This window comes from Magnolia sinica, chromosome 16, assembly GCF_029962835.1.
Source record: "Magnolia sinica isolate HGM2019 chromosome 16, MsV1, whole genome shotgun sequence".
Lineage (NCBI taxonomy): Eukaryota > Viridiplantae > Streptophyta > Magnoliopsida > Magnoliales > Magnoliaceae > Magnolia > Magnolia sinica.
In genome coordinates, this window is record NC_080588.1 from 31,348,162 (window position 1) to 31,373,867 (window position 25,706).

Consider the following 25,706-nt stretch of genomic DNA (forward strand, 5'->3'; position numbering starts at 1 on the left):
TCCTTTTGTATATTTACCTACTAAAACCATTTTCTTTCAACATCTTTATGGCTTCTGGTGATGCCCTTCTTCCTTCCAAGTTTTTGTTGATTTGCAAATCTTAGGAATTGTGTAAGTGTTGTCATCATGTATGCCATCTAAGTGGTTAGTAGAACAAGGAGACGTATCCATAGGATCCAAAGCTCCATTGCCATAAGAAAGAGATGATTTTGAGAAGTTTAGAGCAGAATTGAGAAGTTTAAAAATCATGTTGGAAGCTGAAAGCTTCAAATTGTTACAATCAATAGTGATGATTTTGGCCACATGAATTTCAATATGAAAAGTTTAAAAATCACATCTCAAAGTCTCACGCACTCTTAGCACTGAGTTTTAGAGCTTTGATTTCCTCAGCCAAATTGAGAGACACCAAAATCTGAGGAACAAGAAAGCCAAAAGTTAGAAATGTGGTCCACTAAAATGGATCCACAAGCAACATTAGTTGGAAACTTGATGCCCAGGTGGGGATTTAAAGATAATGGCAATGCGAACCTCATTGACATTAAAATCTGGTGATGATCATAAATTTTGAAAATGGCAAAAAAGACATTGTTACCTTTTTCTAATGATGTTAATAAATTTTAAAAACACATTGCATATGAATTTCAAAAACTGGCCTTTTCAAGGTTGCATCTAAGTCTGACACCTCTTTGTAATTGAAAGATTCATTAAAGCCTACCTCATTCTTCCGAAGATCAACCTGAAATATATTAAATACCTCTAGCATATGAATCTAGCAGCAATCCTATTTTGGGAAAATTCTTTTCTTCCCATCCTAACTAGGATACTATTTTTTTCATTTTGTTTGGATTCTTATAGAAATGAAAGAGTTCTTTGCACAATGGATGTACAGACTTTTTTGCAAATACATTATAGAATTTCATATTTCTTTCATCTTTTTACTCATCAATAGGAAGAATCTGATTTTTATTGACAACTCACTTCCACCTTCCACAATCATATCAATAATATATAGACATAACCACATCATGAACAGTCTCAGATATCACCAACAAGACAACAATAGCCCAAGTTGAATGAGAATCACCAAGAAGCAAGCAGCCACATATTGAAAAGCGACGAAGTGGTGGTAAGAAACCAAGACAAGAAATCAATCATAGCAGAGAGTTGATACCTGCTGCAGAACTTTGGTGGGCAGTAGGACCCACTAATGTCGGGGAGGACATTGATGACACTAGCTGTAGCACAAGCTGCTGCTAATGAGAGTAATGATAAGAACTACATTGTTGGAATTAAATTAGATAAGGGGAAAAAACAGATAAGTCTTAGATCATGATAATGAGGGATAATAACAAGCTTAAAATATATCCATGTGAATCGAGCAAAAGAAATGCAATGAATCAAGTACCGAGATAAAAAGAAAGGATAGAAGGGAAACATGGGTGTATTGTTAAAAAAAATAAAATCATATGCAAAAAAAAATCAAGTATCAAGATAAAATGAAACATATCCAATGGTCCTAGCTATCTCCACAAACAAGTATCCAAGAATCAAAGGTTAGAAGCGTTCAACCAATATGGTCTTGGGATTTTGACTTGGATACAGTGGACTGCACAATCTAACAGTTTTATTTGAGTTAATATATGCCACATCTATAATTTCTAAGTGCCTGCATATCAAGTGTCATGCACAGCCTGAGTATCATATAACTCCTCTAAACTAAAAGGAATAAACCTTTGGTTTCACAACTTTCTTAAATAAATGCTGATAAGATCTCCTACAACCATTGGAGTAAAAATTGTTTGATAATACCTTTATATTGAGCTGATTCAAAAATTCAATGACATATGTCTATACATCCATTAGAGTTGCTTTTATATTAAGGTGATTCGCCTTTTCAATGACTTGTGTTCGTACATCCATTGGAGTTTCTTCAGTAGTTTTTACAACATCATACACAAATACTTCTTCTACTTGGAGCACATAATGTAACTGCAATTTGAAGCACATATCCTGAATGTAAGTGTTAATAAAGGAAATCACAATGTTATTTCTACTTCATTTGAGTAATTTTGCAATTCATTTCAAGGGTTCAAGGGTGGTTTACACACCAGGCTTTGTTGAGTTGGATTGCAATAATTTTGAATTGCTTTGTTGAAACCACCATGATATGCGTGCACAACTTCATCCACAACATCCTCGATAATATCACTTTGCTTCTTTAAAAATTGGGCTTCACCTTTACAATCCTTCGATGTCAAAATATGGACAATGTGAGGCAAGGAATCAGAACATGCAATTGTCCAACTTTCATCTATTTTTGATAGCTCTTCTCTTAGGAACTACACAAACCAGCAGGAAAAAAATCTTACAAATTGAGGGTAGAAGAAAAAATCTTTAATTTTCTAACATTACCAACTACTGGTTAGTTCTAAATTCAAGAGTTCAAAACTCGGTACTCTGGAGTTCCCTTATCCAATTATACACAAGTTTTTGTAAGTATCCAGTAGTCAATTAGTCATAGCTTAACATATCCATGCAATAATAGTAATATCATTACAGCAAATGCAGGATCAACTATGCAAAGGACTTCAAATCTAAAAATATCTCATGCTTAAGTCAATTTTCACCTACAGAATTCAGATAAGGCAGAAAATTGAAAAAATAAATCGAACAATGAGAAATCGTTCCACGGAGAATAACCACCAACCAGCCCCGAGACACTTAACTACCCACTCTAATCCCCCAAATACATTTCAACCACCTAACATTTTTAACTTTTGGCTTGACAACACAACTAGCAATTATGACATCATCATCTGAGCCTAATCCCAATTAATTGGGGTTGGCGATTATGCCTTGTTATTAAAAATTATGTGGTACCACTTTTTCTAAATTTACAATAAAACTGCTCAAAGAGATCCTTAATTAAGGCTTTTAAGTTTTTCCCCTTTTGCCTCACTTCCACTCTTGGAACAACTCAGGAATGGAATGTGGCATTAAACAAGCCATATGAAAAATCCAAGAATCCTGGAAAATACAATGCAAAAGTAGGTGATCAACAGATTCCCCATTCCTCAAACACAAGGAAATTTTGTTAATTATAGACATAGACATCTCCCTATGCCTGAGAAAATCAATAATTAGCATGTTGTCTTTGCCAACCCCTATGCCTGAGATGATCAATAGCTAGCACCTTGCCTTTACAAACCACCCACCCAATACCCCATAACTCTGGGAGATCCCTGATACCCTCTAAAGCAGTGCGCAAACAAAGTCTAAAAATTTCATGTTCCAAAAGATTTTGTCTAAAGCACGGTGTGCATACCAGTCTTTCCCCAATCATACCATATGTCACTGAGAAATCATTGCCCTTCTTTGAGACTTAATAGAATACATAGGGGAGCTCCTGACAGAGAGGCCTGCTCATGCAATAATATCACCAGGCCTGACTCCCCCAATCTACATCCAACTTCGGCATTCCATCGAACACCTCATGAGCAAGCTTGATTCCCCCACTACAGCAAGAATATGCATGAACCAATGCATTTAGAACATAAAGATCAACCTCAAAACCAAATGAAGACATAAGAACGTATCAAATATCCTTTCAAATGCCATAAAACATCATTAGCCGTTGAAGACTAACTCAAAACACGAAGCAAGTAAGATGTGTAAAACAAATAACACCACATGACTGAGCATCTATAATCACAATAAATCTTTATAACCATCGTCACCATAAAAAGCATATCTACGTCAATAACAACTGAACTAAATCCTTCAATCTCTATAACAACTACAATTACAGGAAAAAAAAAGATCAAGAAATTAAAAAAAAAAAGACCCATTGAAAACAATGTATCCAACAATCTTAAAACTACATGATAACAAATCAAATTTCAGCATAATAGGAACTGAGTATCACAAACTCTTCTCAGACAAAACTACCTCAACAACAATATAAATTTGAATCTTTAAAGAAATTTCTACTCAATAAAAACACAAATGATGCCTGCAATCTACCACAAAATAGGAGGAACAAAAGAATTCACAAACTGAATCAGTTCAATATATTGTATTTAATAATCCCAAAACTAGAAAAACAACTCAGCATCCTCCTCCAAATATATCAATGAAAAGAATTACCTAGTAGCTCGAGAGAGGGAGAGGGAGAGTCGGTAGAGGCAACGCAACTAAAGAGTCAGTGTTGTTAAAGGAGGTGTGAGGGTGTGGGAGCTTGAGAGAGGGAGAGGGAGACGGCGAGGGCGAGTGAGCTCGAGAGAGGGAGAGGGAAAGGGAGAGGGAGAGGGAGAGTGCTGACGGTGGGAACAGAGAGAGAGAGGGGGGATTGAGGAATGGAGAGAGAGAGAGGGAGGAAGATGAGAAAATGGGTTAGGGTATGGAGAGAGAGAGAGAAAGAAATGGGGGTGACATTTAGGCGCGGCTCCGTTTTGAGCGCGCACCTAATTTTGGGCGTAGGCCATGGACGGTCCTCTTAAGGGCTCCGTGGGGCCCACTATGATGTGTCACGCCCTAAACCTGAAAATCGGATTCACAGGAATTCCGATCGCCGAACCCGGTGCCAACAGCCTCCGTAGTACCCCATTCTCAGCCCCCAGCGTACATACGCCAGGTTTCGATCCTGGGATCCTATAAGGAGGATTTTCCAACATACATTTGTCTCATAAGAAGCATAACCACAAGTATACCCAAATCATAAAGGCAACATCATCATCACATATCCACTAATATAATCATTTAGATATAATGCTGAAAGGAAAATACATATATCAAAATCAAAGCTCCAAAGGACAGCTGCACGCTCTAAGCTCAACGTTGCTGCAACCTAATTCCACCTGCACGCATCTATCATGCATAAGCTTACAAAAGCTTAGAGGGTGGTGAAAGTGTGTGTACAAGATAAGTGCCAAGTATACCATAAAGCCCATAAATCATATATCATCGGAATAAGCAGAAATACTGACAAGATCATGAATCATACGATTTCAAAGTAAGCAGAAATATACTAGTAAGTCCATGAGTGCTATCAGTCATACTGTAACGCCCTGAAAATCAGGGGTCGAGTAGAAGTCCAACTCCCGAGTTCCAATGCATCACTTATGTAACATATTTAATGATGATTAAATGTTGTCTATATTAGTGCATAAAACATGAATAAGATTAAGCCAAACAGCAATACAAAATCTAGGGACAGTTGTAATACGCAAGCGGAAGACTTACTCAAATATGTATAACGTTATAACTCAGTATAGGTCCCCGAAATATGAATGCATTGCCAGGTCAATAATTACATGTATTATTTCAAATTACAAAATGATAAAAAATGTAATAGTCCACTACAAGTATAACCCTGAAGCCCCGTCGATTCAGAACGGTCTATGAGAACCCGCCTGAATACTGCATATATGAGAATGCCTCCTCATCGTCCTCAAAGTCTGGCTCCACCTCGCAAGCTACACCATCATCTGAACCTACAACAGGGTCTGTTTAGTGTTTAAAACATCGTCTCGTAACGTGGGAGTGAGTAATCAACTCAGTGGAACAATAAAGCAAAGGTTAACATGTTATCAATTCAGTCAAGTAGTAATGATAAAGCAATGCAATCAAACATCCCTAGATACTCTGATTAATGCAGGAATGGTATGAATAAATGTGCATGCCCTCGCCTCTACTCCCTCAGCGATCTTCATCTAACGGTCACGCATGTCAGTCACTTCCTCATGCTCTCTACACATCGCCAAACGGCACATGCAATGTGGTGCATGAATATGATTACCAAGTTCTTATTAGTCCTTTTCATACAGCAGGATTGGGAAGCTAAGGTACGTCCCTTGTATCAATTTTCAAACGATGATCCATTCTAAGGTCGTCAATCCTAGTAAATCTCATACGATGTTACGGTTCTAGGTCACTGCAAAGGGCTCGTCACCTTATCAGTGTAGGCCTAGTATACTCTTGTTGCTACGTAAGGGCTCGTTGCCTCTACGCAGTCTTAGCTTATGCTCGAGGTCACTACAAAGGGCTCGTCACCTTATCAGTGTAGGCCGACAGCTCAAATACAGTGTCTCATACCACCGTATTCGGCTTACGAGTCTGGGTTGCTCACTGGTCACTACGGGGAGGCTCGTCACCCTAGCGTAGGCCGACAGCTTAACCACGGTGTCCCATACCACCATGCTCGGCTCATGAGTTTAGCGGATCGAGGTACCAAGGTTAAAAGGGTTTTACTCGTGAGTTTGGTACCTTAAATTCAAGTAGCAGCATCCAAACATGGTGAACATATATCGGGTTAATCGGGTTACTTGACGAGCTCGACTAGTAGAGTGCACATCGAATTAATCGACATGAAGTGCATGAGCACTCTGTGTGGCCTAACCACTGTTGACAACTAAAGTACAGCTCGGACTCATCGAACACGTCCTGTGGAGCAAAAACAACCTTAGCCACCAAATCAGAACCTGTTACCGATTGCCTGGACTATTTCATAGTCCCAACCACACTTAGTACCAACAAGAGTTCATGTGAGATAATCAAGCTATAAGTAATTCAAATCCTACAACCATTTAAACATTTTATGAAATACAATATAAACATGAATTCACACATATGTATTTCATAAGTAATCAGACAATATAATATAAGGTACATAGAGGGATTTATGCACATAGTTAAGGTAGTTGAGAACCTTATCTCAATGCCCATATACAATATAATTCACTAATTACTTACTCATACAAACAATTTATCAAACACTTATACTACACCTATCGACATGCATGACATATGTTGATTTTTAACATATACTTGGACAAATCTTTCCAACAAGGAGTTGTCACATACCCCATCATCATGCACATACATCCCATAGCCACGGTAGGCACAAATCAAGAGTTCATATGTATTTGGACGGATCCTTTCGCCAAGGAGTTGTTACAAATGCAATTATCCCCTATCCATGACAGATAATCATGGCAAACACGAATCCCAATTCTACACGCATTCAATCATTTCAACAAATACATAGAATACACTATAGTCAATATAGTTCATATATATCTGAAATGTGAAACAAACGAAGCATTTAGCATGTGAAATAGCACCCACATTAGTAATAAACCATTAACCGACATTGAAAGCCTTGAAAACCATAACCTATATGTTTATAGTCTACACTTTACACCGGTAAACGCGTAACGGATTCATTTTAGACACTCAGTCTTTGTCAACGGCGGATTGGCAACCTATAGCATAAATTAGGTTAGCTATTTCATAACTTACACTATCTGAAACCCTAAAACAGATTAGGGGTAGGTTTTCTTACCTAAGAACGGAATCGGAATCACATGTATAGTGATATAGGGGTGGTGGTTGAGTGCGTGGAATAGCGGGATCGAATCCCAGGAAGAATCTCCAACTCTCACTCTCACTTTCTCTCTTTTCCCTTCTCTTTTCTCTCCTCTCTCCCCTAGGGTTTCTCAAATTCGTATGGGGTAAGAGAGAGAGGGTTTAAGGTCCTTATATAGGCCCAGGATTGATGGAAATGGCCCCAGGGCCAAGGTATACTTAGGTTATATCCAAATACGGACTGTTCCAGTCCAACGAAGCACTTTTGGTGGCCCCCTTTCCACGTGCAGTTGGACTTAAGCTCCCTGACCATGGATCTAGGTCAGGCTGAGTTTTCGTTCCGATCAGATTTACAGATCAGCCATGGCGGACCAATTTCAGTTCAACGGTCACGGTCACTCGATCAGGGTCACAAGTACATCGACATGTGTGGGACATTTCTCCTGATCCGAGGGTGTATTTGGGTCAGATTCTGATGGTATGAATCCTTATATTTTCCCCGCAAGCAACACGACTCAGATTACTTAAATTCAGATTTTATTTCTAAATATTTTCATGTTTCTCACACACTTTGCTCCAGGCTCAAGTTATGCATTTCTAGACACAATTAGGACTTGATTTCCGAGGGGATTGTCAAGTCCAGTAATGCAATCATATCCATAAAGTTTCGGGCTATTCAGACTTTCGACGTGCGGTCCATGTCCGATACAGAGTTTCGGTGTGCTCCCGAGAGCAACCGGGTTTAAGGATGGATTCTAGATTTCAGGGTAACGTAGCGTCAATGATTTTGCACATTTTGGGTCTTGCAGATCATATTTAAAGTGATTAGTACTAATTTCACAAGCAATCTAGTTTAGCACTTACTAACATTAACCTAATTTCTAAAGGTTTTGGTCCTAGGTAATTTCTGCCTGAGGTGGTACTCGGGTCCTTGTACGGATTTTTTTGAGACGTTACAATCTACCTCCCTTAAAGAAAAATTTCATCCTCAAAATTAGTACCTTTTCGTACTCCTTGAGAATCTGAGGGTAGTTCTTTCGAACCCCGGTTTCTGTTTCCCAAGTAGCCTCTTCTTCCGTGTGATGTGTCCACAGTACTTTCACAAGTGGAATAACTTTGCTACGCAACACCTGCTCCTTCTTGTTTAGGATACGCGTCGGTTGCAGTATATATGTCGCATCCTTGCTCAACTATACCTGCTCCCATTTGAAAATGTGGGAAGGATCGGAAACGTATTTCTTCAGCATAGATACATGAAATACATTATGCACACCCGCAAGTGGTGTGGGCAAAGCAAGGCGGTACGCTACCGCCCCCACTCAATCAAGTATCTATAATGGGCCAATGAATCGAGGCGTAAGCTTTCCTTTCTTGCCAAACTGAAGGACTCCCTTCATAGGGAAAACTTTGAGGAACACATGGTCTCCGACCTCAAACTCTAGTGGTCGCCGCCTTGTATCGGTGTAGCTCTTCTGTCTGCTCTACACTGTTAGAAGTCGGCGCCTGATAATGTCGACTTTCTCTGAACTCACCTAAACTAACTCTGGGCCAATCAAGCTCTTCTCGCTAATCTTTGCCCAGCAATACGGTGCCCTACACGGACGCCCATACAATGCCTCGTAAGGAGCCATGCCAATACTTGCCCTAGAAGCTGTTGTTATAGGCGAACTCTGCAAAAGGAAGACAGTCATCCCAACTGTCCTTGAAATCCAGCACACAGGCTCGCAACATATCCTCCAGAATCTGATTCACCCATTCTGTCTGCCCGTCAGTCTATGGGTGGAATGCGGTACTGAACTTCAACTTCACACCCATCGCTTCCTGGATACGAGTCCAGAAGATAGATGTAAATCGCGTGTCTCGGTCCAACACGATCTCCAAGAAAACTCCATATAGACGTACAATCTCCTTGATGTACAACCTAGCCAACTCGTTTGCAGAGTTCGAAACTTTGATAGGGAGGAAATGAGCCAACTTCGTCAACCGGTCCACGATCACCCAAATAGAGTCATAACCCTTCCTCGTCTTCGGTAGCCCCGAGATGAAATCCATAGAGATGAAGTCCCACTTCCATTCAGCTATGGGCATGGGCTGAAGCAAACCAGGAGGTCGGCGATGTTCTGCCTTAACCTGCTGGTATGTGAGACAACGGGACACGTAATCTGCTATGTGAGCCTTCATATTGTCCCACCAGTATGACCTCTTCATGTCACGATACATCTTCATACTGCCTGGATGCATAGCCATTCGAGAATCGTGAGCGGCCTTAAGAACTTCTTTGCTCAAGTCAGGGAGGTTCGGGACGCATAGGCGGCCACGGTAACGTAAGCCCCCGTCCGTAACAACGCTCCACTCTGAAGCCTCATTTTCACTAACCTGCCCTCTCATCTTCGCCAATATTTTATCGTCTGCCTGAGCCGCGATGATCCTGTCATCAATGAGGGGCTGTACTCGAATATATGTGATGCCCTCATACGACACTTCCATCGTGAGTTTCTGCTCAAAGTCTCGCACAAATTCTACCATGTCCCACTCTGCTACCATTAACGGAGCCGCAAATGCCAATGCCTTCTTGCGGCTCAGTGCGTCTACCACAAGGTTGGCCTTGCCAGGATAGTAAGAGACTTCGAACTTGAAGTCCTTCAGTGTCTCCATCCATCGCCGCTGCCTCATATTCAGGTCCCGCTGAGTGAATATGTATCTGAGGCTCTTGTGGTTGTAAAAGATCTCGAACTCCTCTCTGTAGAGGTAATGTCTCCAGAGCTTCAGTGCGAAGATGACGGCTGCCAACTCCAGGTCGTGTGTCAGGTAATTCTCCTCGTGTTTCCATAACTGTCTCGAGGCATATGCAATCACCTTGTCCTTTTGCATAAGGACACAACCCAAACCGACACGAGACACGTCTGTATATATAACATACTTGACCCCTTGCTCTGGCAATACTAGCACAGGGGCGGACATCAACCTGTCCTTCAGCTCCTGAAAAGCTACTTCTGCCTTTTCATTCCAGGCGAACTTCAGATCTTTCTGTGACAACTGAAACAAAGGTCTGGCTATCTTTGAGAAATCCCAAACGAATCGTTGATAGTAATCTGCTAGACTAAGAAAACTCCTTATCTCGGTAACTGAACCGGGCTGTTCCCAGTCCTGAACTGCGGCTACCTTAGCAAGGTCCACAACTATCCCTTTCTTGGCCACCACATGTCCCAGGAACTTGACTTCTTCTTTCCAGAAGTCACACTTCTTGTACTATGCGAATAACTGGTTCTTCCTCAGAGTATCCAAGACTACTCGCAGGTGTTCCTCGTGAGCTTCCCGACTCTTAGAGTATATCAGGATGTCATCAATAAACACAATGGCGAATCGGTAAAGGAACGGCCGAAATACCCTATTCATCAAGTCTATGAACACAGCCGGAGCATTCGTAAGGCCGAACGACATCACGAGAAACTCATAGTGCCCAAAACTGGTCCTGAAAGCCGTCTTCTGCACGTCCTCATCCCTGACGCGCAACTGATGATACCCTGACTGTAGATCGATCTTTGAAAAATACTGCGCCCCTTTCAACTGATCGAACAGATCATCTATCCTGGGCAAGGGATACTTGTTCTTCACTGTCACTTGGTTCAACCTGCGATAATCAGTACACAATCGCAGTGAACCGTCCTTCTTCTTCACAAATAACATGGGTGCTCCCCAAGGAGACACACTCGGCCGTATGAAGCTAGCATCTAATAGATCGTTGATCTATTTCCTCAATTCCTCGATCTCACATGGAGCCATGTGATAAGTCGGAAGAGATATTGGTGTCGCATCAGGCACAAGGTCTATCATGAAGTTGATCTTGCGCCGAGGAGGTAGTCCAGGTATCTTACTGAACACATCCTCAAACTCTTGAATCACTAGTGTGCTTTCAAGTACCGGGCTGTTAACATTCTTCAGTAAGGAAGCATAACAAAGAACTCGAAAAGGTCAACTGACCTGCACGGGAAACGTAAAGGGCGTGCCCTCAGGCCCGTGAGCTGTCACTAGTCGGGTCTCGCAGTCAATCTCGACCCTCACTTCAGTCAGCTAATCCATACCAAGGATGACATCGAAATGGTATATTGTAGTGACAATTAGGTCAATGCATATCATCCTGCTCCCTAAATCTATCAAGTAACCCTCACACATTTTTGTGGCATCTATAAAAGTCACTGGTGCTGCAATAACTCGCAGCCCAACCATTGGAGTCATCTTCAGCCTTAAGCGCCAGACTGCAGAACATGATATCACGGATATAGTGAATCCCGTATCCACTAACAGAAATATAGGGGTGCCTTCAATGTGGGCGGTGAGCCCGAAGGCCAAAGGTACGGTATCTGTAGAATCAGGCGCTTCCGTTGTAAATGCATGGACGCGCGTCTGCTGAGACCGGTTGGGCTGAGGAGCCATAAGTCGCTGAGGCGGCCTAAATCGAGGTACAGGTGGCCGAAAGGATGGATGACCTGGTACCAAGCGTAGAGGTGGTCGTGATATAATCTGGGTAAGCTGGCGATTGATCCTCTGGGGCGGTGAGAAGCTACTATCCCTCATCCTAGTGAAGCAAGTCACCTCCGTGCGGCCTGGCCTCTTGTAGCAGGCACACCACACATCAGGTCACCTCACAGGGGCAGGTGGAGCCATCAGCCTCGGTGGTGAGTCTGCCTGCGGCCTTTTTCTGAGGAATGGTCTGCTCGAAATCTCTGATCGCGGCCTAGGAGCCATCAATGCTCGCATACGGGACTGCCTGTCCCCGTCCTGCTCAGCCCTCATGGACATGCTCACTAGCTTAGAATAGCTAGGTATGCTAGTACAGCACATCTTCGACCGAATATCTGGTCGCAAGCCCTCAGAAAAATGTCGCATACGCATCGCCTCATCTGCCAAAATCAACGGGGTGTACCTGCCCAACACAGTGAACCTGTTCTCATACTCAGCCACTGTCATCCCTCCCTGTCGGAGGTGAAGGAACTCACTCTCCTTCTCATGGAGATAGGTGATGGGATAGTATTTCTCGTGGAAGCGGGTCTCAAAATCTGCCCATGTCCATATGTGTCCGACCACAACAGTACAGATGACACTATCCCACCATTAGCTGGCCTCCTTCTCGAACATGAAGGTGACCAACTCCACCTGCTCGGGCTCTGTGTAGTGCAGTGGCTTTAGCATCTTAGAGATGGGGTCATGCCAATACTCGGCCTCCTCGGGTTTGTGAGTACCCGCAAAGGTAGGGGGCCGTAAGCGTTGGAATCGCTTAAGGTGGTCGTTAGCACCTGCATTCCCATCAGTGGGTGTAAATGGAGTAGGCGAAGCCACACCCATGCTCTGGGCAAAAATCTTCACCATGGTGGCCAAAAACTTCTGCTGCTGCTGTGCCTGTTGCTACTACTGTTGTGCCTGCTGCTGCTGTTGTTGAACCTGCTGCTGCTGTATCAACAACATCATCTGCTCCAACCTATCAGTAGGGGGAGCCGACTGAGGCATAGATGGCGTCGAGGAGGACGCACGGTTCTGCTCTGGAACTGGTGGTACAGCAGGTGTAGGCCCATTGGTGGGGCCAGTGGTCGGCTGAGAGTCCGGCATGGTGTCAGAGGGAGACGGGCCCCAACTGGGGTCCGTATGGCTATCGCTTAGGGGAGGTGCCCCATCAAATGAATCGCCAAGAGTAAGCCGTGCGGTACTCCGTGTAACCTTAGGTGGCATTCCCTATATACAACATAGGGTGCAACCCAGGTCAGATTCAGCATGCCCACAAACACAACCACACAGCATTTACACACAGCTTAAAGAAACTTCATGCATTTCAGTTACCAAAATTGTCACAATACATGAAATACACATTACATGAATCATGACAGGAAATGCATATGAGCTATTACAAGTAAAGCTGCAAACGTTAAAACAAGTCAATCAGCACAACATACTTTTCACCTACACTACTACTAAGCTTGTCAACATCAAAACACACACATTTTAAGACAACAACAAAATAAACTAGGGCGACGACATGGATGACTAGACATCCGAATCTGGCGACGGAGGAGGGGCGCCCTTATCCTACAGGCAACACATGATAACTTTCAAGGTGCGGGTCACCTTCTTGAACTTGTGCTTCATGAGGCCCCGGACATCGATGATCTCCTGTCGCAGGGCAGCCTGGCCCTCCTCAAGTTGAGCTAAACGTTCTTCCCTAGCAACCCGATCAGTGTCATGCCCCGGTGCCGTAGGAGGGGAGCTCTCCTCTGTGTCCTGAGCCTCCTCTTCTTCTTCCTGTTCCTCCTCTATCTCTTTACCCCTTCCTCCCTCGTTTTCTTCTTCTAAATCAATACTTTCCTCCCCCTCACTATCGGACTCCTCCCCATACTTGTCGAGTCAGGCTTAGCATTTTCGAGGGCCGATTTCCATGTTGTTAAGCGTAGCGTCGTTTATGTACCAGAACGGCGTAATAGCATCCACGTTAAGTCTATAGCCGACCTCTCGAGCAATCTTACATATCAGCTAGCCGAACGGAAGTGAGACGTCATTCCTGACAGAGCGTACGGTCTGAATTATCTGAAGAAGGGCGAACGTGGGCAAGCACAACTTGTCCCCATGTCCAACCCTGTACAAGAAGTTTACCATCAACCGAGTGCATTCAGTGCGGTTGCCCCACCATGGATACACATTATACGTGAAAATGTGGTGAAGCAAACGGAAGTCATCTGTCAGTCTTGTCGATGGGAGGCAATTTCCTCGCATTTAGGGAGCCAATCAGCCACAGAGGTATCGCGTTCGGCTATCTCTTTCTTGCGCACTCTTAAAAAAATTCTCGTTGGCGTGTACCTCACCACGTGGAATCCCCATAATCCGGGCTACCAGCTCCACATTAACTGTGTGCTCCCGCTTCCCTACTTGAACAGTGAACTAGAAAGGCTCTAGTGATGGGTCTCGGATATGGGCGTAGAAAGCACGAACCGTATTCTCACATGTGGAAGACTTACCTTCAAACATGGGACCCCACTCAACGTCCACCAAGCAGTCCATAATCGGGTGTAGCCCAAACAACCTCTCATCTACATGAACTTCAAGTACAACCCTACGGCCACCAAACTGACTGTATTTGAAGCCTATCGGTAGCGCTCTCTCGATCGGGGTTTGGGGATCTAGGTCCCGCTTCGACTTGTGCTCACAGGCGGCGCTTGTGCTTGCCTCTACGCCTGCTCTCCTCTTTGGACAGGTTGGGCAACTAGGCCCGGCTTCATCCGTAGGAGATCGCTTCCTTCTCATGAGAGAAAGGAAGGTGGAAATGGAGAAGATGGCTGTAACAAACTCGAATAGAGCCATTGGAGTGGAATGATAAGTGGAAAAAGGATGGGTTGTTGAACTTGAAGATATGTGAGACACAAATGAGGGATTTGTGCACTCAAATCGAAGGAAAAGAGAGAGATAGGAGAGGGTTTTGATGGGAAACAGTAGAGGGGTGTATGTGTTGAAGGAAAATAATGAAATGGGTGGATGGAAGGAAGATTTGAGAGAGAAACAATAGCTTTTGAAGGAAAAGGAGAGCTTGGAAGGGTGTGAGGAAGGCAAAGAGGGAAAAAGGAAAAGAAATAGGGGTCCCCATGTGTTTTGGTGGGCCCCATATGAATTTAGGGGTCGGCCCGACGCCAGCCTGCAGCGGCCCGACAGGCCCGGCCGAACCCGACTGCGGTCCGCCGCGGTAGGCGCGGCAGTCCTCTAGACTCGACGCGGTGCCGCCATGGTAGGGCGGCGGCCACCCCCCTCCCGGGGTGCCGATGGTGTACAGGATCCATTGTGGGTCCCCTGAATTGCACCGATTTGGCCCCGCTCTGTTTTGAGTCACCTCGGGTCATTTCAAGTAATTTCTGGTGTAACTTCATGTTTTCTCGATTGTGGAAGGCTGGGATTAGGTAAATCATGGTCTAAACCCATCGATTGACGTTCTAGAAGTGGTCCGAGGTCGACTCAATCGATCACAGATGTGTACAGACCTGATCTCAACGATCATTTTCAGTAAATTTCACCAATTGGCGAAACTGGGCAACCTAAGCTTGTTTCTACATTTTTCTCGCACCCACCTAGGTCTAAATGCGTCAGCATACATCATGTGACCTTAACCTAGGTCCGGTTTAATCTAAATCATACTTTGATACCAACTTGTAATGCCCTAAAAATCAGGGGTCGAGTAGAAGTCCAACTCCCGAGTTCCAACGCATCACTTATGCAACATATTTAATAATGATTAAATGTTGTCTATATTAGTGCATAAAACATGAATAAGATTAAGCCAAATCAGCAATATAAAATTCAGGGACAGTTGTAATACGCAAGCAGAAGACTTACTCAAATATGTATAGCATTATAACTCAGTATAGGTCCCCGAAATATGTATGCATTGCTAGGTCAATAATTACATGTATTGTTTTAAATTACAAAATGAAAAAAAATATAATAGTCCACTACAAGTATAACCCTGAAGCCCCGTCGATTTAGAACGGTCTACGAGAACCCGCCTGAATACTGCATATATGAGAATGCCTCCTCATCATCCTCGAAGTCCGGCTCCGCCTCGCAGCCTACACCATCATCTGAACCTGCAATAGGGTCTGGTTAGTGTTTAAAACACCGTCCTGTAACGTGGGAGTGAGTGATTAACTCAGTGGAACAATAAAGTAAAGGTTAACATGTTATCAATTCTGCCAAGCAGTAATGATAAAAAGCAATACAATCGAACATCCCTAGATACCCTGATTAATGCAGGAATGGTATGAATAAATGTTGCATGCCCTCGCCTGCACTCCCTCTGCGATCTTCATCTAACGGTCGTGCATGTCAGTCACTTCCTCGTGCTCTCTACACATCGCCAAATGGCACATGCAATGTGGTGCATGAATATGATTACCAAGTTCTTATTAGTCCTTTTCATACAGCAGGATTGGGAAGCTAAGGTACCTCCCTTGTATCAATTCTCAAACGATGATCCATTCTAGGGTCGTCAATCCTAGTAAATCTCATACGATGTTACGGTTCTAGGTCACTGCAAAGGGCTCGTCACCTTATCAGTGCAGGCCTAGTGTACTCTTGTTGCTACGTAAGGGCTCGTCACCTCTACGTAGTCTTAGCGTACGCTTAAGGTCACTACAAAGGGCTCGTCACCTTATCAGTATAGGCTGACAGCTCGAATACAATGTCTCATACCACCGTATTCAGCTCACGAGTCTGAGTTGCTCACTGGTCACTACAGGGAGGCTCGTCACCCCAGTGTAGGCCGACAGCTCAACCACGGTGTCCCATACCACCATGCCCAGCTCATGAGTCTTAGCGGATCGAGGTACCAAGGTTAAAGGGGTTTCACTGGTGAGTTTGGTACCTTAGATTCAAGTAGTAGCATCCAAATATGGTGAACATATATTGGGTCAATCGGGTTACTTGACGAGCTCGACTAGTACGAGTGCACATCGAATCGATCGACATGAAGTGCACGAGCACTCCGTGTGGCCTAACCACTGTCGACAACTGAAGTACGGCTCGGACTTATCGAACACGTCCTGTGGGGCGAAAACAACCTTAGCCACCAAATCAGAACCTGTTACCGATTGCCTGGACTATTTCATAGTCCCAACCACACTTAGTACCAAGGGGAGTTCATGTGAGATAATCAAGCAATAAGTAATTCAAATCCTACAACCATTTAAGCATTTTACGAAATATAATATAAACATGAATTCACACATATGTATTTCATAAGTAATCAGACACTATAATATAAGGTACATAGATGGATTTATGCACATAGTTAAGGTAGTTGAGAACCTTATCTCAACGCCCAGATACAATACAATTCACCAATTACTTACTCATACAAACAATTTATCAAACACTTATACTACACTTATCGACATGCATGACATATGTTGATTTTTAACATATACTTGGACAAATCTTTCCAACAAGGAGTTGTCACATACCCCATCATCATGCACATACATCCCATAGCCACGGTAGGCACAAATCAAGAGTTCATATTCATTCAGTCATTTCAACAAACACTTAAACTACACCCTTCAACACACATGACGTACATCGGTCATAACATGTATTTGGACGGATCCTTTCGCCAAGGAGTTGTTACAAATGCAATTATCCCCTATCCATGACAGATAATCATGGCAAACACAAATCCCAATTCTACACGCATTCAATCATTTCAACAAATACCTAGAATACACTATAGTCAATATAGTTCATATATATCTGAAATGCGAAACAAACAAAGCATTTGGCATGTGAAATAGCACCCACATCAGTAATAAACCATTAACCAACATTGAAAGCCTTGAAAACCATAACCTATACGTTTATAGTCCGGACCTTACGCCGGTAAATGCGTAACGGATTTGTTTTAGACACTTAGTCTTTGTCAATGGCGGATTGGTAACTTATAACATAAATTAGGTTAGCTATTTCATAACTTACACTATCTGAAACCCTAAAGCAGATTAGGGTTAGGTTTTCTTACCTAAGAACGGAATTGGAATCGCCTGTATAGCGATACAGGATGGTGGTTGAGTGCGTGGAATAGCGGGATTGAATCCCAGGAAGAATCTCCAACTCTCACTCTCACTTTCTCTCTTTTCCCTTCTCTTTTCTCTCCTCTCTCCCCTAGGGTTTTCAAATTCGTATGAGGTGAGAGGGAGAGGGTTTAAGTTCCTTATATAGGTCCAGGATTGATGGAAATGGCCCCAGGGCCAAGGTATACTTAGGTTATATCCAAATACGGACTGTTCCAGTCCAACGGAGCACTTCTGGTGGCCCCCTTTCCACGTGCGGTCGGACTTAAACTCCCTGACCATGACTCTAGGTCAGGTTGAGTTTTCGTTCCGATCAAATTTACATATCAGCCGTGGCGGACCAGTTTCAGTTCAACGGTCATAGTCACTCGATCAAGGTCACAAGTACACCGACATGTGTGGGACATTTCTCCTGATCCGAGGGTGTATTTGGGTCAGATTCTGACAGTCTGAATCCTTATATTTGACCCGCAAGCAACATGACTCAGATTACTTAAATTCAGATTTTATTTCTAAATATTTTCACGTTTCTCACACACTTTGCTCCAGGCTCAAGTTGTGCATTTCTAGACACAATTAGGACTTGATTTCCAAGGGGGTTGTCAAGTCCAGTAATGCGGTCACATCCGTATAGTTTTGGGGTAATCGGACTTTCGACGTGCGGTCTAGGTCCGATACGGAGTTTCGGTGTGCTCCCGAGAGCAACCGGATTTAGGAATGGATTCTAGATTTCAAGGTAACGTAGCGTCAATGATTCTGCACGTTTTGGGTCTTGCAGATCATATTTAAAGTGATTAGTGCTAATTTCACAAGCACTTTAGTTTAGCACTTACTAACATTAACATAATTTCTAAAGGTTTTGGTCCTGGGTAATTTCTGCCTGAGGTGGTACTCGGGTCCTTGTACGGATTTTTTCGAGACGTTACACATACCAAGGCTATGCGATGCAAAACATAATAAGACAATAACAGATGCTAAGGATACAATGCAATATGCAAATCCTGATGAGCTACAAATACCATCAACCTCATCTAGGCCATATAAGTGAAAAAATATAGTAACCCAAAATGCTAAGTATTGCGGATGTAATGTAATATGCGGTGCGAACTGAAATGTGAAGTTGGGATGATAGTACGTAGTATCGCAGGCTACAGGGTCCACCACAAGGGACTTCTATCCAAACCAATCTCATACCTAAATTTAGATAGTTTGACTCAATGTGGTAAACTCCTGACCTCAGGTTAGTCGCGCGCCCAACCGAAATCCTGGCCATGCGAAGGTACACGTAACAAATAGTTACGCACCACCAACCCGAGTGGATAGTAAGTGAATGAATGAATGGATATGCAATTACTGCTCAATAAGTCCACATATCAGTATGGTTACTCTCTGAGAAAATCACCGGGGTCTATTACACTCGACACTAACTGCCTCCTGCCTAGTTGCACAGCCCAGCGAGTGGAAGAGACCTCACTATCCGCCTAGCCAGCAGTCTGCCAATACATACTCGGCTCATCGATAGCGGACCCATTTACGAGCTGGTCATACTCAGCCTAGCTTATAGCCCCCTCACTCGAGTGGATAAGGCCACACCCCCTCCTAATCGACCACGACACAGTGGGAGACGCGGTCTTCTGGTATTCGGCACTCGAGCACTCATGTTCCACTCAGTCTAGAAGATTGGGGCACCTCCTGGCCTCGGAGATTCTGGGATTTTCACCCAAGGATATCCTAAGTGCCCACACACTACTTGAAAAATGGAAAAAAAATGACAGATTTAGAGACGGTTCTGGACCGTCTCTAAAATTGCTTGGTTTAAAGACGCTTTAGAGACGGTCGTAAACCGTCTCTAAAATTTTAGACGGCCCCTAACCGTCCTTAATATTGTCTTAAAAATTTGAACGTCCGCAAATCATTTAAGACGATCGTTGACTGTCTTATATGGGTCATCTGAGACGCTCATTAGTCGTCCGCATTAGAGACGGTCCTTGACCGTCTTATATGCGGTCATCTGAGACGGTCATTGGTCGTCTCTATTAGAGATGGTCATTGGCTGTCTTTTACTTATAATCTGAGACTGTCAAAGATCATCTCTATTAGAGATGGTCCTTAGCCATCTTATATGCGGTCATCTGAGACGGTCATTGGCCGTCTCTATTAAAGACGGTCATTGGCCGTCTTTTACTTGTAATCTAAGACTGTCAAAGACTGTCTCTATTAGAGACGGTCCTTAGCCGTCTTATAGCCCTGGCAAAGACCGTCTCTATTAGAGACTGTCCTAAACCGTCTCTATTGGAGATGGTCAAGGACTGTCTCTATTAGAGACTATCAAAGATCGTCTCTATTAGAGACGGTCCTAAACCGTCTTATAGCCCTGTCAAAGACCGTCTCTATTAGAGATTGTCAAAGACCGTCTCTAATGCTCAGGTCAAAATTTAAGAAGCTCAAAAAAATTATGAATTTCAAAAAAAAAAATTAGTTGAGAAGCTTAGAAAAATAATTAACAATATTTAAGAAAATTTTAAATTTTGAAAAAAAAAAAACTGTAATTTTATAAAAATCTAGATTTTGAAAAAAAAAATTAAGAACTTCGAATAATGTTGATAATTTTGAAAAAAGAAATTGATAAAAAAAATGGTATTTTGAAAAAGAAAATTAAAAAAATTAAACAAAATTGTGAAAAAATTGATAAATTGTCAAAAAATATATATTTTTTAAAAAGAAAAATAGATTTTGTATTTTGACAAGAAAAATTAAAAAGTTATATAACAAAAGTGAGATTTAAAAAATGATATTTTGAAAAAGAAAATTTTAAAAATTAAACAAAATTATGAAAAAATTGACAAATTGTAAAAAAATATTTTTTTTTTTAAAAGAAAACTAAATTTTGTATTTTGACAAGAAAAATTGAAAAGTTCGATAACAAAAGTGAGATTAAAAAAAATGATATTTTGAAAAAGAAAATTTAAAAAATTAAACAAAATTGTGAAAAACTTGACAAATTGTAAAAAAAATATATTTTTTAAAAAAGAAAACTAAATTTTGTAAAAAAAAATGTTAAATTTATTTATAATGAAAATGATATTTAGTTAAAAGAGTAAAAAAAAAAAAGATATACATTTTGACAAAAAAATGCTAAATTTATTTGTGAAAAATAAAATTACTAAATTATTAGGCACATCCACTAATTAAACCTTTAATCATTTTTGGACAATCTAATCAGTTCAAATTGAAGAGTAAATAACTTCAGACGTTTAAATCAAATTTCACTGAAATTGTTGATCAATCTTGTATGCCCAATATCTTTCTCATATGTAGCATGATTGAGGAGAGAAACTAGTCAAATTGAGAGTATTGATCAGTAAAATAGAGTGAATGGACTAGACATGTAAAATGGGCCAAATATTCTAGTTAAAATTGTGACCCAACTTACTGACCTCATGAGAACCTAAGAATTGATGTTAGTAAGTTTTGTGGGCCCCATCATGATGTGTGTCGAACATCAACACCGTGGATTTGATGTGTCCCCTTTAGGTTATGAGATATCTCAAAAATCATTGGTAAACGAAACTCAAGTGGGCCATACCATTTAAAACTATGTGAAGACATCCTAAAAAATATAAAAGCACTTGGTGGGGCCCACATGAGTTTTGGATGCGGTTAAAACTTGGTCTGACCCCTCATCCAAGTGGGACACACATAATGAGTGGGTTGGATATGTGAATCACATTTAGGTAGGCCCAATATATGATTATGACTGTTTTAAGGAAACCTTTCTCCACTACATTTAAGTGAGTTACTCGTTACCTTTACCAGAGTAAACTCTGTGGGGTTCACCGTTATTTATTTATTTTATCCACTCCATTCATCCATGTTAACAGATAATTTGAGGTCTAAAGAACAAAAAGGAAGCATATCCAAAGCTCAAGTGGACCACACCACAGGAAATAGTGTGATTGAACCTCTACCATTTAAAATTTCTTGGAGGCCATAGAAGTTTTGGATCAAGCTGATGTTTGTGTTTTCTATTCATTTATATATTTTTGATATTATGAACAACCTTTAACTGTTTTTGGACAATCTAATCAGTTCGGACATGAAGAGTAAATAACTTCAGATGTTTAAATCAAAATTCACTTAAATTGTTGATCAATTGTGTTTGCCCAATATCTTTCTCATATGTAGTATGATCGAGGCGAGTAACTAGTCAAATTGAGGGTAATGATCAGTAAAATAAAGTGAATGGACCAGACATGTAAAATGGGCCCATCATGATGTGTGTCGAACATCAACACCGTGCATTTGATGTCTCCCTTTTAGCTTATAAGATGTCTCAAAAATCATCCGTATACAAAACTCAGGTGTTGATTACCATTTAAAACTATGTGAAGACATCTAAAAAAAATTAACAGTACAATATTGGATGTCATACCATTTTGGGGCCATAAAAGTTTTGGATCAAGCTGATTTTTATTTTTTTCCCTTCATCGGGCCCTGTATGACCTAATTAACATATTGGATGTCAAATAAATAGTACAATAAGCCTTAGGAGGATTTTAATGATGGATATCCAATTACTATTGATTTCATGTGGTGTGGTGCACCTAAGATTTCTGTGGTGGGGTCCACTACAGATTTTTATCTGCCTCATTCTTTGGCTCATGACGTAAAATGATATCTCAAAATGGATGGACGGTGTGGATATAACAAATACATCATAGTGGGGCCCACAAAACTTGGTGGATGTTGGTCAGTGCTCTATGGGTCCCACCATGATGTATGTGTTTCATCCAAGTGGGACACACATAATGAATGGGCTGGATCTATGAACCACATCTAAGTGGGCCCAATAAATGATTATTTTTAAGGTCATGGCCCACCATGGAATGGTGCATCTGACTGACGGGGCAAATCCAAAGTTCAAGTGGACCCACCATAGAAAAGAGTGGGATAGTGACACCCACTATTGAAACCTTCTTAGGGCTCGCCACAATGTTTATTTGAGATCCAACCTGTTTACAAGTTAATACAGACATGGATAAAGTTGAAAATTGGTTTGACCCCTCATCCAAGTGGGACACACATAATGAGTGGGTTGGATATGTGAATCACATTTAGGCAAACCCAATATATGATTATGAATGTTCTAAGGAAACCCCTCCATTATATTATGTGGTGTGACCCACATTTAGGCTGATGTTTGTGTTTTCCCTTCATTCATATTTTTTTGATATTATGAACATGTTGGATGATGCGCTGTGGGCCCCGTGGCTGGTGGTCGATGCTCTGTGGGCCCCACCATGATGTATGTGTTTCATCCTATCCGTTCATCCATTTTTACTGATCAATTTATGGCTTGATCCCAAAAAGAGGGGTTACCCTCCATTAAAATATTCATAATCATTTGTTAGGCCCACCGAGATGTGGTTCACAAATCTAGCCCATCCATTATGTGTGTCCCACTTGGATGAGGAGTCAGACCAAGTTTCAAATGCATAAAAATTTCAGGTGGACCCCACCAAGTGCTTTTATATGTTTTAGGCATTTCTTTACATGATTTTAGTTGGTATGGCCCACCTAAGTTCCGTATGCGACTAATTTTTGGGATATCCCATAATTTAAAGGGGGCCCATCAAATGCACAGTGTTGATGTTTGACACATGTTATGGTGGGGCCCACATAGCTTGACCTTTATGTTTAATCCATGTTGTCCCCATGAGGTCAAGGTATGTGGGCCCCACCATGACATGTGTCAAACATCAACACCGTGCATTTGATGGGTCCCCTTTAAATTATGGGATATCCCAAAAATCAGCCGTATACGGAACTCCAGTGGGCCATACTATCCAAAATCATGTGAAGACATGCCTAAAACATATAAAAGCACTTGGTGGGCCCCACCTGAAATTTGGATGCATTTGAAACTTGATATGATCCCTCATCCAAGTGGCACACACATAATGGATGGGCTAGATTTGTGAACCACATCTCAGTGGGCCCAAAAAATAATTATGAATGTTTAAATGGAGGGTAACCCCTCTCAACTTTTGTATGTGGTATGGCTCACACAAGTAATATAATGATTTGATTTTTAATCCCTGGGACCACCAGGGGATGGTGCATCCAACTGATATGGCAGATGTTTAACACGCATCATGGTAGGGTCCACAGAGCCCGAATTGATCACGGCCTAAATTTGGGCGCACGCTCAATTTTTTGAGCGCACGCCCAAAAAATCCCAAATCCCAAATATCTCCCTCTCTCTCTCTCTCACTCTCACTCTCTCTCTCCATTCCCTAACCCACATCTCCTTCGATCTCTTCTCTGATCTAAGCTTTAAGGTTCTCTTCTCTCTTTTCTTATCTACATGGAGAATGCCAAAGAATCTAACCATGGCAACAAACCCAACGAAGAAAACCCTAACCCTAACTCTGAGTCCGAACCAGAACCCGAATCCATCCCCTCATCTCGACAGCCTTCCCGCGCACCCTTCACTAGCCTCAGCCAAGTGGATGTCGATCCAGCCCTCGCTCGTACACTTCAAGAACAGGTTCGATCCGTTATTCTGTTTAGGGTTTGGGTTTTCTTGAATCAGCTCCTTCTTCATTCTCTGTCTTTTTTGTTGATTGGGTTTTGTTGCTTATGGGCCAAGAAAGGACGTATATGATGCTTAGAATGAATGACGGTGATGGAAGTGATTATGGAAGTTCTGATAGTGGTAGTTATGTTTATGAAGATGAAGTTGGTGATGATCCAAATGATGATGGGAATGATGCTGGGAGCATTGATGATGGTGAAGATGCATTCGATGTGCATGGACGAGCCCCGAGTGAGGATGAATTGGGTGTGGAGATCAGCCCGTCAGCATTTGATAGTGATGAGGCATATGCGAGGGCCCTTTAGGATGCAGAGGAGCGAGAAGTTGTTGTTCGCTTGATGGCCCTTGCCGGCATCAATGATTGCGAGTTCACTTGAACTATGGTATTTTAAATTAGACAAAATCTGGTTGGATTGCATGGCATGAATTTCCATGACTGCTGCACTACACTCGCATTGGACACCATTAGCACCTGAACCGTTTGTGGGATGGGTTCTACTATGGTCGGGCCTTTGTAGATGATATCACCAATTGGGTTGTCTTATCTATCCTATCTGATGACTTCTAAATGGATTACAGCATGGGAAAAGCTCACCGGTTGGATCTGTAGGATAATCTAATCTGTGCAATTTGTGGAGACTGGTCTATTTATTTGGGGGCCCACTCAATTCAAAGTATCATCATTGTTATATTTGGGTCTCTTTCAACTTCTAATTGTTATGTACAATTGCAGTTCAAAATATGGGTCTCAATTTTTTTAATGAAAATGATGAATGAATAACAATGGAATAGAGCATGTAATTTTATCTAAACAGCGATTTTAAAAAACTAAAATTTATTGACAGCATGAGATTAAAGGAATTTACTAGCTGCTATGGTCTTAAGATAAGCTTTTGATTGTGTGGGTGATTTGAAGTTATCGACCATGATAAATTTGTCATGCTAAAATTTGCATATTCAATGTGTTCAACATGCAGCTATTTCTCATATGCTTCTCATATTTGCTAACCTTTCATTTGCAACTAGTCCATGATCAATGTTGGTGCATGTGTATTAATTAACTGAGTATATTCTTATATGGGAGATTAGTATATGAGAGTTAGATGATGCATGGGAACCAGATTCTTTATGAAAACTTTCAGTTTCCTTTA

The 25,706-nt window shown here is 41.8% G+C and overlaps 1 long non-coding RNA gene and 1 pseudogene across 2 annotated transcripts; one reads left to right on the plus strand and one right to left on the minus strand.

Moving 5' to 3' along the window:
* Positions 1–473: 473 nt before the first annotated feature.
* Positions 474–2,294, minus strand: LOC131229202 (uncharacterized). Of its 2 annotated transcripts, none has more exons than XR_009163210.1 (3): positions 2,109–2,294; positions 1,810–2,010; positions 474–1,275 (listed from the first exon to the last, which is right to left on the minus strand). It is a non-coding gene; the product is annotated as an uncharacterized LOC131229202 (long non-coding RNA). The 2 variants fall into 2 exon arrangements; XR_009163209.1 differs by having other exon boundaries at positions 476–1,275; positions 1,810–1,989.
* Positions 2,295–24,324: 22,030 nt separating this feature from the next.
* On the plus strand, positions 24,325–25,135 carry LOC131228756 (E3 ubiquitin ligase BIG BROTHER-related-like; annotated as a pseudogene).
* The last annotated feature ends 571 nt before the right edge of the window (positions 25,136–25,706 follow it).